This window comes from Dermacentor variabilis, chromosome 6 (assembly GCF_050947875.1).
Source record: "Dermacentor variabilis isolate Ectoservices chromosome 6, ASM5094787v1, whole genome shotgun sequence".
In the NCBI taxonomy this organism is placed as follows: Eukaryota; Metazoa; Arthropoda; class Arachnida; order Ixodida; family Ixodidae; genus Dermacentor; species Dermacentor variabilis.
The window spans coordinates 87,852,774-87,861,645 of NC_134573.1; positions in this window are offsets into that span (position 1 = coordinate 87,852,774).

An 8,872-nucleotide genomic window follows, 5' to 3' on the forward strand; every position below is an offset into this window, starting at 1 on the left:
GGGGCCTTTTAGCCATTTTAAAAGCTTTTCGCAGGTTAGCCATCATAAATTCACAGGATAACTAGCCTTCTCGAGCCTATCTATTTGTTGTCAAAAACGTAGTTTCATATTGTGTACACATGACTTAGTAATGGCAAACATAAGAGCTGAGTAAGCTAGTCATGTCCACACAATATGAAACAACGTTTTTCACAACAAATAGGCTCGAGAAGGCTAGTTATCCTGTGCATTTATTATCACTAACCTGTGAAAAGGTTTTAAGATGGATAAAAAGCCCCGATAAGAAACAAGGAAAAAGGTTTGCTGTGGTGCCCTATGTATGTACATAAATTATCCCATGGTTTAGGGAACGTGGCCAATAGATATGACGTGGTTAAAGTTTTCTCGGCCCCGCAAGTTGTCTATCATGTGCCCTATGATAAATACGAAACTTGAACAAGGTGGCAAAAAAGAAAAGATGATTGCGGCATTAGACATGTGTCCTTTATTGTGCCTTGTAACACTGGTATAGTTTATCAGATTCCTCTCAAGTGCGGGAAGACTTACATTGGACGGAGCGGCAGGTGCATTAATATTCGACCAGAAGAACACAAACCTTTACTTAACAACCCTAATGCTTCACATCTAGCGTCACGTCGTTTCAATTGCAGTTGTAAACCTTTGTTTGAAGACACAAAATTCGTTCAAGACACAAATGCCAAACCACACAGGAAATAATCGAGGCATTCCACAGGAGAGACTTGTGTCTCTACAGGAGAGAATGTGTCCACATTCCACAGGAGAGACTTGCGTTAGCCAGGCATCTTCGTCTCTGTTAGAATGCGAATTTCTGTATCTTCACAACACGTGTGTTAATCTGAAGTAGTGTCTTTTTGTTGTCTCCTTTTTTGACTTGCCTACACTCTAAGAAGAAAAGGAGGAAATGGGGTATTGAGGTTACTCCTTTAGGGGAGCAACTGGCCTGCCACAACCATTGCTCCCTTCAGGGGCTAATTGCGAGGGGTTGAACTGTTACTCCCCATGCCGTTACTCCTCCAAGGACTAACAGTTGCTCTTTTCCGATGCTCCTAAAGGGAGTAACGGTCATTATTTCCGATGGTCCGCAAAGGTGGAAATAATGAAATTAGGCATTTATACCCAAATAAAGAAGATTACTGACCTGAAAAAAAAGAATAGGTACCCGAAAGTAGGTTTCGAACTCATGTCCTCGCGCTCCCCGGTCAGCTACTCTAACCACTGCACCACGGCAGATTGGTTGACGGGGTAGGAAATTGAGACAGGTTAAGCACCGGCACGCAGGTGCGGCAATGTAAAAGCGACTCGGCATATTTTGAATGATGTGCAGGGAGAATGTAACGTGTAGTGTACTTGCAACCATAAGCAAGTGCGAAAAGAAATCTGCGTGAGTATTCTTAGGGTGCTTTAAGCTGAGGCACTACGCGATGTAAACGTGTAGCGAGCTCAAACGGGGCACCTAAGACGACAGAGACGGACAATTGCTCTGTCGCTTAGTGTGTCCCGTTTGAGCTACGCATCGCTTCAGTTAAGTTCGGAATCTCCTAGGAACGGAAAGAACTTAGGCACTACTGACCAGCAAAATCTGGCAGTTTATCAATTACTTGCGCGTTTAATGTGTATCGCTCACTTATGGTGTGCGCACGAAGGGCATGGCTCTTCGCATTCTAACTTTAAATTTCACGCAATTTTCTCACGAAGAGGCAAAGTGCTGCTTTGCATGCAGTTAAATAGACAGTCACGAACTTCGAACTATTCGCGATTTATAGACAATACAGTTTTCGCAGCATCAGTGCACGACACGGACGAAAACAGCGGAGCGCATGGGGAGTAACTGTTGCCGTTCGTCCTCCCGTTGCTCTCTTTCCGACCAGGGACTTACTTACTCACTTACTCTCCAAAATGTGCACACGGCACGCACATCCATGCCGTTACTCCCTTGAGGGACGAAAGCGGCCTCTTTGGGACTAACTGCGCAGTTACTCCCGTTTTCCCCGGAATGCTTCTTAGAGTGTACGTCCTGACATGTTTAACTGATGTCTTCATACCTTGTCATGTTATTATGCTGCGGTCCTTTTGCAATCACCCATATTTATGTGTTCTTCGTTTCAATAAAAATTTAGTTGAGAGTTAGCGCTCATGCTGTCTGCTTCTAGTTTGTCCGTGTCACTTCGCGCTACAATCCAAAATGATGTTACCGTACCAACTCGCCCAACTTCCTATCCTTGTGTTCGCATAGACACACTCAGATTTGTTCTTTTTTATGTGGCCGGTTATTTTTGTACTTTGTAATAAGATGCAGTGCTTTTCGAATGAAAATGTGATAGTTCGCAGTGAGGTTATTTAAAAAAACTTTTCTGCTTAAAATTTAATTGAACAAGCCTGTGCCATTATTCGTTGCTTATGTCTGTATTGGTATGGTTTTACTCCTTATCTTCCTTTTTACTTTTAAAATGTGCAAATATTATTATGTAACCATTTCTCTTAAATGAAATAATAAATACTTTTCTGACATTTCGTCACAAATTTTACAATGATTTTGTTCAATTAGGTAACCTTAGACTAGCTGATTGTTGTTCTGGTAGCTTAACATACAATGCCTGTGGGATATTCAGTGCAAGCACATGGTGAAAAATAAACTAAATTATTGGGTATAAGCAGGTCACTGGCAGTAAATGAAGCATACATAAATTTCAGGAAATAGTGCATGCTTATATATTAAACAGTATGCACAACTACACATGCAGTTTTGTTTGTAAATATTGAAACATTATTGTAAGTGGAAGCGCTCTGTTGCACTTTCGCTTTCAGTGCTACCTTTAAGTCATATATGTGAAGGTACTAGTAGAAGCATCCCGTGGAGATAAATGACAACTTTGATGAATAGAGGTATAAAATATGTGCTTAAAACGGCAGAAAACTGATTGACAGGCAAACATATGCTTCTGTAGAACTGCACTTGTTACCGTCGCCAATCCATGCATTGCTCGCGCTCTATTGCATTCAATATGAGCTACAACAACGAGCTGTGATGTCTTTCCCTCCTGGTCGAGCTGGTGTTGCTGCGAAAATTTTTGACCAAGAAACGTGGAGGTTTTTAATTATTTCTGAAATGCATGTAACATGCTTTTGGCTGTGTGCTGTTTCCATGGAGTGATAAGTACTGGTGCACCAAGGTGCGGGATATCCTGTGTCCTTAGTGCAGCGCGCGTTGTTATTGCGCTCTGCATCCTGCCGGCAGTGTACTATCACTGCAGAGGAAGATTACGAAAAGCATAGGGTGTGTGCATTGCTGCGATCGTGAAACTTAAATTTTTGCCTGAAAGGGTCGCACGTTATATATGCTACCACATGACGAACCAGAAGCGCAATATGACGACGTCTCACAGATTCTGGCTCATACTGAACAAGGTAGTACCATAGCTAACACTGGGCAGCATTCACAACAGCTAGTCTGTCCGTTAACTACATGGCTGTAGTGAACGCTAAAATACTTGCAGGCATAACACCCTTTTGGAAGGGTGTTGTCCATGCTACACCCATATTTAAAGGTTGGTGTCTGTGTTACGCCCATATAAAAAGGGTGTTGTTTGTTTTACACCCATAGGCAAGGTGACGTCATATTAACACCCTTCCCTTTGTGGGGTGTTAATTTACACCCCTTTGCTATGGGTGTAGCAATACACCCAGAAAGGGTGTCACCCATGGGACAAGTCATTTGCACCCTTAAGGGTGTTAAAATTTTTAGAGTGTAGGATGCAGCTGTCAGGCACCCTTCCGGCAAAGCCGCAGTCGTCCCAAGGGCATACATTACAAACACTTGCTGCAGAGGCTGTGCCCTATATGCCTTTTAATCATTACAGGTCAAGAGAGTGCACACTGTACATTCTGTTAGACAAGCTTTCGAGACGCATGAAAATATGAATTTCTGCAGTGTTAAGGCATGCCGCTTCTCATTTAATAGACCACTGTGTAGGCCGAAGAAACTGCTGAGGATTGAAACTTCAATACGACTCTATGTGATGAAGCTTTGCAGAGATTCAGCTTATGCGCAACTTCCGTGCCTCGTAAATTTTTCTGGCCGATTGCGCACCAAAGAGCATCGCGTAACAGCTCACCTCCACACACTAACAGAACATTGAAAGTCACCTTGACTTGAGACTTTGCAACAGCAGGTTAATTATAAGTAGCCAGATGGCCGGAGTGTGTTCCTTTCGGCGCAGTTCTCCGTCAGCAACGTTGAATGTACGAATATCTCCTTTGGGAAATATGGCGCTGGTGCGTTTCTGAAAACATTTTCAGTTCCGCCCGAAAGGCGCAGCGCCGATTGCGATGGCAAATTAGTGGACAGCTGTACGAAGTAAGGATGCTAGTTTTCTCGGCCTTATAAACTTGTAAACATTCGCTTACTAACTAAATTAGCAATGACAGAATTTGTAAGCGTGACTCAACGAGGACGTAGAAACAGACAAACACAGACACAGACAGCGCTGTCTTTGCTTCTTTCTACGTCCTTGTTCAGTCGCGCTTACACATTTTATCATGGATTCAAACCAACTAGCCCGTCAACATGTTTTAACTACATTAATTAGTAAGGTGTCGCGTACGCACTTGTAAACATGAACACATCTCACTCGATGACAGTAGAAACTGCCTGTGAACACGCTGAAGCTAGGAATCGCGGCAGCAGCCACGAGGCAATTGACCTCCGTGCATCCGTCGCTTCAACGCGAACGAAAAATCGAATGCACAGCGCATACGAAGCTACCGGCACTGCGCGCACTCTGCAAGCATCGCGAATCGCTTTCAAGGTGAGACCCGCGCGCGCGCGCACTTACGCCACGTCGCAGATCGCTCTCAATACACACGAGCGCCGGCAACGCTTCCCTACGGCGTCCGCCAAAGGCTGTTTACGGCAATGCCTGATTTTCTACTACGGCGACCGCGATTCGCGGGGCCAACGCCGTGTTAGGCGCCACGCTTGTCTCCACTCTGTTCGGAGCGGCGGGCGAAGAGGACATCGAGGCGCCCCTTTGTCCGGGCCGCGTTGCTCACCCGCGCACGTGAATTTACCGCGCTCGCTGCCTCACCCTCACGCGCTTTCACTCATACGGAACCTCACAGCGACGCCAACGGCGACGGCAAAAATGCGCCTGGAGTGCCCATATAACTGCTGTCAGAATAAAATATTGTGTCTTAGCCTCGGCAGAAATTATTGGTAGTGCCGGAACATTATGCCGTTTAATTGTTCTTAAGGGCTAATGTTTTACTTCTTGAATCTATTGCGTCATAGCACATTTTCAAATGGTTGATGACTTCATACGAAACAAACCATTTAGGATATGAGAACCTCTTTTTAACAAATGTTGCACTAAAGTGTTATTTAAATTAGGTTATCGCGTTCACGTGCCAAAACCACGATCTAATCATGAGGTACACCGTATAGTGGGGGACTCCGGAACAATTAGGGCCACCTGGGGTTCTTTAACGTGCACCTAAATCTAAGTACACCGGTGTTTTTGCATTTCGCCCCCATCGAAATGCACTCGCCGTGACCCGGATTCGAACCCGCGACCACGTCGTCCAACATCACGGCCACTAAGCAGCCACGGCGAATACTACAACGTTAACTGAATTTAAGGGTATGCATGTAAGTATAAAGTCCTAAAGTACTGAATGCAAGAAAAATTCCGCGATACGTTCATAAAGTCCAGCTATAAACACGATTGTCTATGTCTACAACGGTTGTTAAACTAACTTTCATCAACCTATGTGTGCTGCAAATTCAACGCAATGCATTGTTCAGCAGCCCGGAATGCGTGAGGAAGTGGAACAAATACGTTATCGTGACTTCTTTACAATGGCTTCTATTGTTCGAAAGCCCAGCGTTAGAGGCAAATTGCAACAAATGCGATTTCAAGGCGTCATCACAGTTACTTCACGCAACCTTTCATCGAGGAAAAGCCTTAGTTGGCGCACAATTCATACGGAAGGAGCGAAGACGACAGAATGTTTCAAACAAATGTTTAACCACTCAACCAATGCAGTTACTCTGTTACTTGCTCGCATCACGTCGTACCTGAACGCATTGTAACCCTTGGGGATTCCTGCGTTATCCTGACCGCCTCCGTGGACCGATGAGTTTGGCCAGACGTATTCGCGGGAGCCGGCGCTGCTGGTCGCTTCGTTATGAGTGATGGCTGCTTCCAGTTCGTCACAGGGCCAACCACGCTTTCGGGAGCTTTCTCCTGGTTCGCAAGGCCATCCGGCTGATCTTGCTTGGGAGGTTGACTGGAGCTTATGCTATAGGTCAAACTGTCGAAGAATTGAAGCTTGCGGCAGGGTTTTTTCACTTTGGTGACTGGAGACGCCATCGCAGTTTTGCTTGATTGCTTGCTTCCTATATTATAGCGGTTACCCTCTACAGGGGGTTGGCCACGTAGCCGGGAACTAAACGGGTGGAGCTGGGGGATTAAACTCGAGCGTAAAAGTATGTGTGAGAGAACAGTGGAAATTGGAGAATCAACTAAGGTAGACAAGCTAATGTTACACAAGTTTTTTTTCCTAATGGAAAACGAGTGCTTTTTGAAATGAGAGCAAATTAGAAGGTAATAAATTTTAAATAAATCAAATTGGAATTTTATAAAATAATAAATAAGAAATCAGTAAATTAACTAGGCATTCTCTTTTTGTGAGAAATGCACTCGCAGACGGTGTGCATACGTTCATGTTGAAAAAAGCGAATGTGTATGCCCCAAAGGAGAGAATGTTTGCTGTTTACGGCAATGCCTGATTTTCGGAATAGAATTTCGAAGTACTTTTTTCGTGGATGGCAAATCGACGGCAGGTTAATAAAAAATGGCCCGTGGTGTCAGGTTCTTTGCAGATATGGCACAGCTGGGACAGCGCCAGACCAGACTTCTCTAAATAAATATTTTTGGTGGAATACGGCATCATAGTTTTGTAAAGATTATTTCAAGAATACGTGTGGGACACCATTGATTGTTCCAAGGGACAAGCAAACGATTTAAGTCGAATGTTTGGAATGTCTGTTTCGCAGAGTATTTTAAGAGAATTTTGTAAATCTAGCCCAGGTGATACAAAGAGAAGTCGCCAGAACATGCATGACTGGTCCATATGGGCATGTACGCGCAAGTGTGTCAGCCAGTTCCTTTAAAAGCAAACCGCGGTTACCTGGCACCAGTATCGAGCGGACTGGACGAAAGGCCGACGAGTTTAAGGATTCTAGCACATTCAAAACTGTACTATCTAAGGATAAGGTGAGTGCTGTGCACATTGACAAAGAATGGGGTACTATTACAGCTGTCGAAGAATTTACAGGAAGTTTTCGAAGAGCTAAAGCAACTGCTAAAATTTATGCCTGAATTATGGGTGTAAAATCAGGAGGGGGTATTGAACAAGAACAGGATAGCGCCTCAGGAAAAATTCACCGACTATTACGTTACTCCCTAATGCGACATTTCAGCGCAGCTCTATACATGTTTTCATTTCGCGATATATTGGCTGGTACGCACAATATGTCTCGTGCGGCACGTCGCAAATGAAACGAAGTGTGGCGTGACTGCCTAGTTAATCTACATACCACGAGAGCCAGCGCGTGGGTGACGAGCGGGTGCAATTCACAGCAGCCGCCACCGGCAAACCTCCAAGACGACGCGTGCTACTCTGGCACCATCTCGTGGCCATCGTAGCCGCACTACGCTTTTCTTTTCGCACTTTCAGCATACCCTCCTCCTCCGCCTCTCACTTCATGTTTACGCTGCACCCTCCTTCTCCGCTTTCTTCCTTGCATCTTTCATTCCCCGCTGCGCTCGGCGTTCACTCTTTCATCTTTTGCTGTGCTCTTTCTCTCGGTTACGCCGACGCTCGCCGCTGGAACGACCGCCTAAGAGCTGAACTCTAAAATGCCTACAATCGCTTTCTCTTTCGACCCACTGATGCATCCGTCACTATAAGATTATTGATTTGCAATTGTGCTAAATGATCGTGTAATAAGCCGCTTAGTGGGTGATCTAGTGGGCAGGAGCGGCTTAGCATTGAAAGAAAATATATGTCATCAACTTAAATCTTAATTGTATTTACGGCCTTTGGCCGGGTGTGAGCTAGCGTATTTGAAGTTTCAATGGTTCTACTTATGCTTGCACAAAAAGTACTAGCGGACTGTACACATGGAACCATATTTCGTCAGAGAACGCAGATTTTTGCTTATTTGCAGCCCTGAAAGGAAAGCTTGTTGTTGTTCGTTTTTACACTTCTCGCTAATAGGCGTTGAAACATGATGATAATTATGATGGTGCCTTTAAAGTACTCTTGTATCCACCCATTCGGACTATTCGTCGAGTCGGATTGCTTTCATAAACAAATGACACTGATCAAATCAAGCTATTAAGTACAGATAAACACAGTCTCAATCGTGGTTGTCATTAGCTTGGAAACCTATGGCTCATAACCAGCAGCCGCTGTTCCACAGAATTCAGTAAATAAGAGCAATAGACGAGCAATTTTCTTCTTAATGCGGCACCTGTACTGAATGGGAGGAACGAAAGTTGAAGAAGACACAGAACGCATCACACAGAGAGTAGCTACGAACGGGAGTGGAATCTCGTATATGTATGTTGGAAAGGAATATTTCGTAATACTTCTTTTCGCTTGATGCTCGACCCATTGGCATTATAAAGTTAGTTAGCGAAGATCTTCAAATACCAAGCCGCTGGAATTTGACAAGCACACAGATTTGCTGACGGACACGAAACACCCTTGCTGTAAAAGTGACAATAAAAGAACGCTAACGCATTCCGTACCCCCCTTTCTTTAAGTGAAACGCCTTTATCAATTG